Source organism: Ostrinia nubilalis, chromosome Z (genome assembly GCF_963855985.1).
Source record: "Ostrinia nubilalis chromosome Z, ilOstNubi1.1, whole genome shotgun sequence".
Classification (NCBI taxonomy): Eukaryota; Metazoa; Arthropoda; class Insecta; order Lepidoptera; family Crambidae; genus Ostrinia; species Ostrinia nubilalis.
The window spans coordinates 14959439-14970355 of record NC_087119.1 but is presented as its reverse complement, the minus strand read 5'-3'; positions in this window follow the sequence as shown (position 1 = coordinate 14970355).

Sequence of the window (10917 nt, the reverse complement as noted above, 5' to 3'; positions counted from 1 at the left end):
GAGACATGAAAATTTGTTCAATCTGAGGGTCGGAGACCTTTAGGCTGAGGTCGTATAGTTCCTGAACCCTCTGAAAAAGCGCTTCTTTTTTAGCTTCAAGCAAATTAATTTTGCGTTTTACTCCCTCCATTGTATTGTAGGTGAGCAAACACACGCACGAGAGCTAGCGTTAAAAAATGAGTTGAGTTGTGCGTATTTATTTATAATCCAGTAGGAAAATAAAATGCGTAGCGTATGTAAGCGAATTTGAAATTGAATTGAAATAAAATTTTAAAAGATTGAATTTAAAAAATACACGTGTTTACAAACAACGAGTTGACGTTTGAGCGAATAGTAATTTCTAGAATGTGTCAAATGTCAAACGAATCGAACTTTCCAGAAAGAATGTGTCAAACGAGCGAATTTTCTAGAATTTTCTAGAGAGTTGTCAAAATGACGGATGCGTGAAAATGTGTAGTTGTGATTTTCTGTAAGTGTAAAGGATAGGAAATGAACCATGCGGCTCGGTAGGACCAGAAAGGAGTTGTAGGAGATTGGGATAGGAACGGGATGGGATACCTTCGATTGAGCAGACTCCACAGGACGGTCCAAGCTTGGTTCTTCTTTCACTTTCACAAACACTTGACTTTTTATTGAGATGAGTTTAGCGCGCGATTTGGGTTTATTTGAATTGGTTTATTTTGGATACTTATTTAGTAATAAACGCCCAGATAGGTAGGCGAAGCGGCGCGTTGCGATGCGAGAGCGAGACTGAAGGTGGGAGGGAGAGGATAGGAAAAGGACTGTCAGAATGAGCGATAGAATAGTGTGACATGAGTTTGAAATGTATGAGGTTTTAATGCTGGCGCGTACACTAGGCAATGTATCTCTTTTTTCAAAGGTGGATCGTAATGAGTTACAGTCAGTAACCACGGTGAAGGGAATACCTAATAAGTATACCCTAAATCTTTTCAGGGAGTCTACAACAGCTAAGGTCTCTAAATCGTAAGATGTAAATTTAGCCTCTTCAGGAGATGTTTGACGACTATAGTATGCTACCGCATTAAAAGGTGAATCTTTATCACGTCTCTGCATTAAAATTCCAGCTATACCTACTTTTGAAGCATCAGTATGTAATTGCGTCTCATAATCTGGATTGTAAAACGATAATATAGGGCGTTCAACAAGCTTACTCTTTTGAGTATTAAAAGCATTTTCCTCCACTTTGTCCCATTTCCATTTTGTGTCCTTCTTTAGAAGCTGTGTTAAGGGCCTTGCAATGATGGAAAAGTCTTTTATATAACGACGGAAGAAACTAGCTAAGCCAATAAATTGACGGACCTTATGTTGGTCTGTAGGTCTAGGAAAATTATCTACCGCTTCTATCTTCTTTTTCCCGGGCTTTATCCCATTTTCATTAACCTCAAACCCCAGATAATCAATGGATTGTTTAAGGAAATTGCATTTGGATAAATTTAAAGTTAAACCAGAGGTTCGAAATAGGTCTAAGATGTTTTTAAGAATTTGGAGACCCTCTTCCACGGTTTTTGACGGTATGATGACGTCATCCATATACGCAAACGCATCCTTGAATCTTGCGTTTCCCAGTATATTATTGATGGTTTTTTGAAAAACAGACGGCGCATTAACGAGTCCAAACGGCATCCGATTGAACTCGTAATGACCGTCCGGAGTTATGAAAGCTGTTAAATGCTTAGATGCATTTTCCATGGGGATCTGATAATAACCAGACGCAAGATCCAAGGATGTGTAGTATCTATTACCAGATAGATTGTCTAGTTGATCGTCTATTCGTGGAAGGGGGTAATGTTCCTTAATAGTTTTTTTATTCAATGCTCTAAAATCCACGCAAAGCCGATAGTCACCAGTTTTCTTACGAATAAGAATAATTGGTGACGCATAGTTCGATGAAGATTGTTGTATAATACCGGAATCTTCCATCTCTTGGACCATATTTCGCACCACTTCGCGTTCGGTATTAGATAAACGATAGGGACTATAGACAACGGGAGAGGTGTCGTTGAGATTGATTTCCATTTCAGCACCACTGACGCATCCTAATTCCCTAACCGAAAATGCAAAACAGTCTCTGTATTCATTAAGCATATTTATAAGTTGTTCCTTGTACTCTGGCTCAATACTATCATCAATATGCATCATAGTAGAATCAATACGCGAAATCTCAGGTTTGTTTTGAATATTATGTTCGACTCTGTTTACATCTAATATCTCTAGCTCATTTAAAGGCAATGCTCGAACTATCAAAGTATCTTTAACTAATTCAAACTCTGAAGGTGCAAGGCCTTTGATTATGATTTTGCCTTGTCCTTTGTTCAGTCTTATTACACTTTGAATTGATTGATATTGCCTTTGATGATGTTGACATAAGCCAGGTTCAATAAATAAATCTCCAGTGTATTCAGGTTTAGAGTAAACATCAACTTCTGTATATTTATTAATATAAACAGGATTTGATACGTATAGTTCAATCGTTTTTAATGAATCTGACGTAATTTTAAGTTTGTTTTTAGTTTTGTAAACTACTACATGATCTTGCTCTGTAAACGTTTGTCCGAGAAGAATTGGTACGCGCAGCAACTTATCGGGTACGATAAGTGCTTCCACTGTGGCTTTAGCTGAATCGACTTCAATCTCAACCTCACATCTCCCCAAACAATTTACAACACTATCACCAAACCCTCTTAAAATGGGCGAATCAGATACTGACCAAGAATCAACTAAGGTTTTAGCAATGGACTCCTGTATCATGGTACATTGACTTCCAAAATCTATAAAAGAGTTTAGATTCTGACCATTTACCGAGGCTAATTTAAAATATTTAGAATCATTATCTTGCTCTTTAGATATGCGTAAAACCGTGTTACTTTTTTGTGTTCCACTTTTATTTGGGCAGTCGTTAGTTAAATGACCAACTTTGTGACATGTGTCACACCGCTTGATTGGCTGCTCACATCTATAGTAGGGTGTCCTTCTACACCACAATTATAGCATTTGGTAGGCTTAGAGTTACTAACATTTTTAACAAATTTCTGACGTTTTGGTTCAGAGTTGCTTGGTTGTAAAGGTGTGATTGACTTATCTGTTCTTTTAGGTACTCTAACATTTCTAAGATAAACAAGTAATTTATCTGGTTCCGTGATTTGAGCTGCTTCAGCGCTAGTTCTCACGGATCTGTCATCTATACCGAACAGTATACAATCAGTTGCATTCTTTCCAGAGATTTTACAGCGATTTAATAGAACCATCTTTTCATAAAAATATTCTTCTAATGATTCGCCAAACCTGGCTTTACAAGCAAGCATCTCTGTCAACAATTGAGCATAATTCTCGTCACTTGGAAAGGCCAATTTTAATTTATTTTGCCATTCAGACCAGGAAAACAATAAACTAGGCAAGCCTTGATACCATTTCTGCGCTAAACCAGTTAATTTAGGTAACGCGTAATGAATGGTTTGTCTTTCTGTCCAATTATAAATTTGGGCACATTCGTTAACCTTACTGATCCACATATCAACTGTTTGGTTTCGTTTTGAAGGTTCGAATTCTGGAATTACATTTAGTGATGGATATCTTTCACTACCGCTATCTGTTTTCATAGTTTGTATCAGGTCTTTGAATGCATTAACTAAAACGTTAGAATCAGAAGTACTAGGACAAGGTGCACTCACTGTGGTAGGCTGTGGAGCAGCTGCGCCTGGTTCTTGTTCGCGGTTGTCCTTCGGCTCCGGGGCGCCCGGCTGGTCCACCTCGCTGGTGCTGTCGCGGCGACTTCTCCGTGAAGAACCTTTCGAGCGATGTCTGCGTCGGTGTCGTTTTCTATGATGACGCCCTCTGGAGTCATCACGCCGATGAACGCGACGTGATTTGCGCACAGGAGACTCGAACTCGCTATCAGGCGAGTCATTGCTGCTTACTGGGCTGCGGTGACGCTGCTGTGACCGTGAATCCCGTACAGAAGATTCAGGTTCATTCGTCAAAGGGCTGCCCGATTTTCTTTTGCGTCTTCGTTTGTCCATGATTCCCTGGAAGACATAAAAATAAAAAAAAGTATGTGTTCTTGATCTAGGTATCTTAATGAGGATCAGTACTGTTGTAGAAAATTCAATAAAACTAGTATCTACGTTAATCTTTAAGACATAAGAAAGATATATCTTTTTGAATTATCCAAATCGGACCATAACTTACGAAGATATTAAGTAATAAACATAGGCCGTTTTTGCCGCTAAAAGTCAACGTACGCAGGGCCGCGTGACGTCACTATATCCGAATCGAGCGCAGCCGGCGTACGTATTGGGATGGAAAATATTTTTTTCCAGCTAAACTATCAGTTTTAGAAAAAAACTTTTAATAACATTTATTCATCAAAATAAAGTAACCTATCGACCAGTAATTTTTAAAAATAAAAATTGTGAAAAATAAGTATCGCTATGTCCAAAAACCACATTTTCATAGGATTCGATGCAATGCGGAGACGCGGTTGGGGTGAGTGTAACTTAATGATTGTTTGTATTGAACATAATAATACATAATATGATGCTAATACCCAGTTTCTGGCCTGGGGGGGGGGGATAAGTCATACCCAGCTTATAGCCTGGGGGGAGGGGCAAGCCTTACCCAGCTTCTGGCCTTGGTGGGAGGGGGGGAGAGGCAAGTCATACCCAGTTTCTGGCCGGGGGGGGGGGGGGGGGGGGGGTAAGTCATACCCAGCTTCTGGCCGAGGGGGAGTCATACCTAGCTTATGCTTATGGACTGGGGGAAGGGGCTAGCCTTACCCAGCTTCTGGCCTGGGGGGGGGGGGGGGTCAAGTCATAACCAGTTTCTATGGGCTGGGGGAGGGGCTAGCCTTACCCAGCTTCTGGCCTGGGGGGAGGGGGGTCAAGTCATACCCAGTTTCTAGCCTGGGGGGGGGGTATGTAATACCCAGCTTCTGGCCGAGGGGGAGTCATGGAGTCATACCCAGCTTATGCTTATTATGCTTATGGGCCGGGGGGGGGGGGGTGTCAAGTCATACCCAGTTTCTGGCATTTCTGGCATGGGGGGGGGTGTCATACCCAGCTTCTGGCCGAAGGGGAGTCATATCCAGCTTACGCTTATGGCCTGGGGGGAGGGGCAAGCCTTACCCAGCTTCTGGCCTGGGGGGAGGGGGAGGGGTCAAGTCATACCCAGTTTCGGGCCTGGGGGGGGGGGGGGGTAAATCATACCCAACTTCTGGCCGAGGGGGAAGTCATGCCCAGCTTATGACCTGGGGAGAGGAGGGGGGCGGGGGAGTCATACCCAGCTTCTAGGCTAAGATTAAATAGATTTCCAGGAGGGAGCAGCTGTCCTTTCCCGCCCATGGGAACGGCGAATAGATAGGTAGGTACGTAGGTTTAACTCAGAAAAACTTAATAACAGGTAGGTATTGCGTGTACATCGAAATGATCTTCATAGCAATGTCTTGTAGCCTAGGCAGAGTGTATCTGCCTCAGCTATACCTTATTGTTAGAAGTGAATAAATTAATACTTATACATTTTTATATTTTACTTGGAAGAAGATATGACTCTAACAACACTTATGAACACTTTATTTGAATAAATCGCCAAATATACCACCACGGAGACCCCAATCGCGTCTCTGCGTTCCATTGAATCGTATGAGCGTATGGATTTTTTGCGTTATTTTTCACAATTTCTATTTTTAAAAATTACCTATCGATAGCTTACTTTATTCTGATGAATAAATGTCATTACAAGTTTTTCTCTAAAACTGATAGTTTGGCTAGAAAAAAATATTTTCTATCCACGCAGTACGCCGGCAGCGTTCGGATCGGATATAGTGACGTCATCGTCCCCGCGCCGGGCGGTCAGTGAACTTTTTTAGTAATTTGGCCATAACTTCGTCAATTTTTGTCGTAGAACAAAAATTGTTGGACTGTGTATTAAGGATTTCTTAGCCCTATAAATCTGCATTCACAGCTAAAAATCGAAATGATCCTCATTGCACATATTTAACGAATATACGACAAGCTATGTATTTAATTAACGTCATGTAGGTATTTAAGCAACTTTGTTAAATTAAAAGAAATAAATTTATTTGTAGTAGATGCGGATGACAACACATCGAAAAAAACACAGTGGCGTCTCAACTCATTGTAATATGAACTATTTTGCAATAAAAATGTAAAGATGTGCTGTCGACTTTTCATAAATATTGTGTAATGAATGAAGAATGCATGCATAAATATTAATTAAATATTGAAGGAAGAGTTTAAAAATAATTATTATAATAGTACATACAACACAGTACGGAATCATTATTTTCAAGATTTATATAAAAAAAATAACAGTTTTAATTTTATTGGTCAGTAAAAAAAGTTATTATGTAGGTATAAAATAATGTGTTAAATATTTATACAGTGTGAGTCACGTTAAAGTGTACATATGAAAATAGATGAAACTAGACCTATTTTTATCGACAAAAAAGAGGTCAAAAAATTTTTGAGAATTTTTTTTAATTTTTTATAGAATTTTTTTTCTTCAAATTACTTATTGTAAAGAAAACGTAATAACTTTTAAACTAAGCGGTATATCCTGATAAAATAAAAACAGTAATAATGCTAAATAACAGGCGATACTAAAAAAATACATAAAATACACAAAAAATGCCAACAAATAATAAAAAATGATACTTTTTGAAAAAAATCTGCTTAAAAATTCGTGTTTTTTTTGGTTATTTTATAAATTTCTCCAAAAAATGCCCCTATAACCGGTGGTTTTTATTACTTTGTATTATTTTCTATCGTATTATCTTTGTAAAACCAAAAATCGCATGTCTCTATCCCTATCACAACATTTGCTATGATCGTTTGAACAAAGGCCTGCCACAACATTATTCTCCGCTACAGGTAGAGACAATTTTAATTTTAACTAAAATGCTTATTTTACTTCGAAATCTTTTGTTTTTATTTGAAATCTAACTTGTCTTTATCAAAATTACAAATCTAGAGCCATTTTCAGTTTTGTTGTTAACGAAGCGTTGAATGGCGCGCCCGGAGAGGCTTAGTTCAAACGATCATTGCAAACGTTGTGATAGGGATAGAGACATGCGATTTTTCGTTTCACGAAGGTAATACGATAGAGAATAATACAAAGTAATAAAAACTACCGGTTATAGGGGCATTTTTTGGAGAAATTTATCAAATAACCAAAAAAACACGAATTTTTAAGCGGATTTTTTTCAAAAAGTATAATTTTTTTATTATTTGTTGGCCTTTTTTGTGTATTTTATGTATTTTTTTAGTATTGCCTGTTATTTAGCATTATTACTGTTTTTATTTTATCAGGATATACCGCTTAGTTTAAAAGTTATTACGTTTTCTTTACAATAAGTAATTTGAAGAAAAAAAATTCTATAAAAAATTAAAAAAAATTCTCAAAAATTTTTTGACCTCTTTTTTGTCGATAAAAATAGGTCTAGTTTCATCTATTTTCATATGTACACTTTAACGTGACTCACACTGTATTTCATAAAATTAGGACAATTTAGACGTTAGAATGTCATTAAACATGCATTATTTTTCATTACAATAAGTTATTATGTTTAATCGTAATAACGTATATTATAAGTAAAATAAAAAAAAGAGAAAATAAAGACCGTAATAAAATAATTAAAACAATAAAAGTCTGCACTTACGTACCTTTTTGGGCGTTATGTTCTTACATTGAGTGTGATAATAACACGATCTCAATGTTATCCCGCTTTCTGAACTGAAAGGGATCTTGCTGGAATGAGACTCCTTGTAGTTTCACACACTTTATTACACTTTTACAAAGTTCTTTACACTTTGACTTCTCGTCGCACACTGACGAACGCTCGTGCTACCCGGCCCTTTTATCATGTCCGTTAGAGTGGGGCGAGTGGAGTGGGTGTTCCCCACCAATCGCATAGTCGGAAGCACGTGCGTTAGTCAGTATAATTACTTATAATTTAAAAACAATAGAAAAAATATTAAGAAATAATAATAATTGAAATAAATTCATGTGAATTAATCATACATTTACTGATTTTCTAACAAGATAGAGGGCGGAGAGCGCGCGGTCACTGCATCACTTCAGGTCAACTTAAGCGGTTTAGATTTTTCATACACAAGGATTTTCCCGCTAATTCCCGTGGGAATTTCGGGAATTTCTTGTTGTTTACTTTTACTAAGGTACCTACATGCCAAATTTCAAGCGTCTAACTTCCGTTAAGCGTTTAGATTTTTCATACAAAAGGATTTTCCCGCTAATTCCTGTTCCCGTGGGAATTCCTAAGTATACTATAACCTGCCCAGGAGTATGAAGAATAATTGTACCAAGTTTCGTTAAAATCCGTCGAGTAGTTTTTGTTTCTATAAGGAACATACAGACGGACAGACAGACAGACAAAAATTTTACTGATTGCATTTTTGGCATCAGTATCGATCACTAATCACCCCCTGATAGTTATTTTGAAAATATATTTCATGTACAGAATTGACCTCTACAGATTTATTATAAGTACTAGCGGCCGCCCTTTATCTCGAAAACGGTTCACCGTATAAAAAAATTTTTGAACAAAATTTGTAGAGAATTTTGTATTCTACAATATTGATAATAAATACAAATAGCAAAAAACCCATAGGAAATGAGATATTTCCAAAAAAAGCGATTTTTGTGACCTTTGACCTTAAAATTTAATAGTTGCTTACACCCTACCATATGTAGGTTTTGAGACAACTTTTAGGGTGTCAATATACAAGTATTTACAGACTTACAGCTGGGTATCTCGAATTCCGAGATTCTTACCTAATTTAAGCTTAAATGACTGGACTAAAGGTAACTAGTTATTTATAAACTTGACCACGCTAGGCACATTAGAATAATCTCTAGATCTGAATTCGTGTGATAAGTAGTAGCATTCAATTGATATTTTTGACGTGGATACATTATTAATGAACGGTGGTTGTAATGGGCGTTAAATTTAAATCATTAAACATGAACTATGTAGGACGAGGGAATAAAACATATGGCCATTACGCACTTTTGGGGTCCCCACACACGGGCAATACTAGTAGGGAATTTAGTGCAATGATTTGTATGGAGACCCCTCCACTTTGGTATAGAAGGCTCATTTTTGCAACAGTGTTTCTTTGGGTGCTCCTGAGTGGATTTCCGTCGGTAGACATCGGGAGCCCCCCCTGTGGTAGCAGGGGGAGGGGGACTTTAAGGCCCATATCTTCAAAACTATGGGTATTAGGGCAAGTGTGGTATCATTTTCGGATAATTAAAGGATGGCGAATTCATTTCTAGAACAAACTTTTTGCCTTTTCATACAAAAAAATTGAAATATTGAGTAAAATTCACAAAAATCAAAAAGTATTTTTTTAAATAAACGTCGTTTACTTTTAAACCACTGGAGATAATCTAATAAAAAAAAATATGACCTGAAAGCTACATTTATCAGGATTATAAAAATATAACATTGTATGGTAAATTTTTTCTTCAGGACACAGCGGGCGAATTTTATTGCGCATCGGAAAAAAATATTTATTTTATCCATGAATTCATACTATTTGGTTCATAAGCAAGCAAGAATTATTATTTTAGAATTTATTTAGAGTTGCTGGCACATCAATCTACCATGATTTGTATTTTTTCGTCAATTGATTTTGAACTCTATGTGTGAGACATAAGGTTGAAAATAATTTAAATAAATTTTAATATTGAAAATATCATAAGAAGAAAGCACTAAATAAAGAACTTTAATTTGTCTAAACGTCTTAATGATTATTATTATTTTAATTAACACTTTTATTTGTACATACTATTGTACCAGTGATTTAACGGAAAGGTAAGTGCGAGGAAAATGAGGTTTCACAATCATAGTACGGGAGATATTTTTAGCACAAAGGTTACGGCTGTGACCTTTTTAGTTGTTTTTTTTCAGACAGCACCAGCTTCTGCACTACTTCTTGCACTTACATCTCACCATTTCCAGGCAAGCCTCGGCAGCTACGGGCAAACCGGTCCATGTAGGCTCCATCTTGCTATCGGCTCTGGTCCACCCCCAACCAGTCGGGTAAAGGGAAGACTGAGTCGGTTGCTTGCAACTAATCCTATACGCGAACCCCTTGGATTGATCTAATAAGTAAGTGGATAGATCTTGAACAAGGGACGACTAGAAAAGAGGACCAAAATCCCAACAGAACAGCCTAATCTGGTTTACTGATAGCTCAAAGATGCAGTAGCGGCGTAGGGGGGGGGGGGGGGGTGCCAAGCATCAGAGGGTGACACATGTCGCACAGATAAGTACTCACTGGCGCATCTGCATAGCAAGTCTGCGGTCTATGTCATTGTCTTTCAATCTTGGAATCGGTAGGTAACCCCAAAATCGTGGGGGTTACCAGGGGGTGCCTTAGGACTTACGCCGCCACTGTAAAGATGGCCTTGGGAACGGGAACGGGCGTCTACTGTAAACACTTCGAACATAGTGAACGCTTAAGGAGGTTTGCTACAGTGTTTCAAGCTGAATTCTACGCTATAATATGTGTGCACTAAAGAACAGGGGTGTAAAAAACGCAAAATTTACATCCTGATCCACAGCCAGGCAGCACTCAAACAAAAAGCCATCGCCTCAGTGAAGGTTGAGTCTAGAATTATTCTAGATGCAATCTTAAAGATGAACAAACTCGGAAGGCATGAAATACCTGGACATACACGGATCAAATGCAATGGGAGAGCCGACAGTCTAGCGAAACTAGGGTCAGAGGCGATACCTATTGGGTCAGAACTGATACTTACCTTTATCTAACGGAATACCTCATGGCCATAATATGGCCATATCCAAGAAGCACAGTGCTGAATGGGAAAGCTCTAACGATATAAGATAAGCCTCTC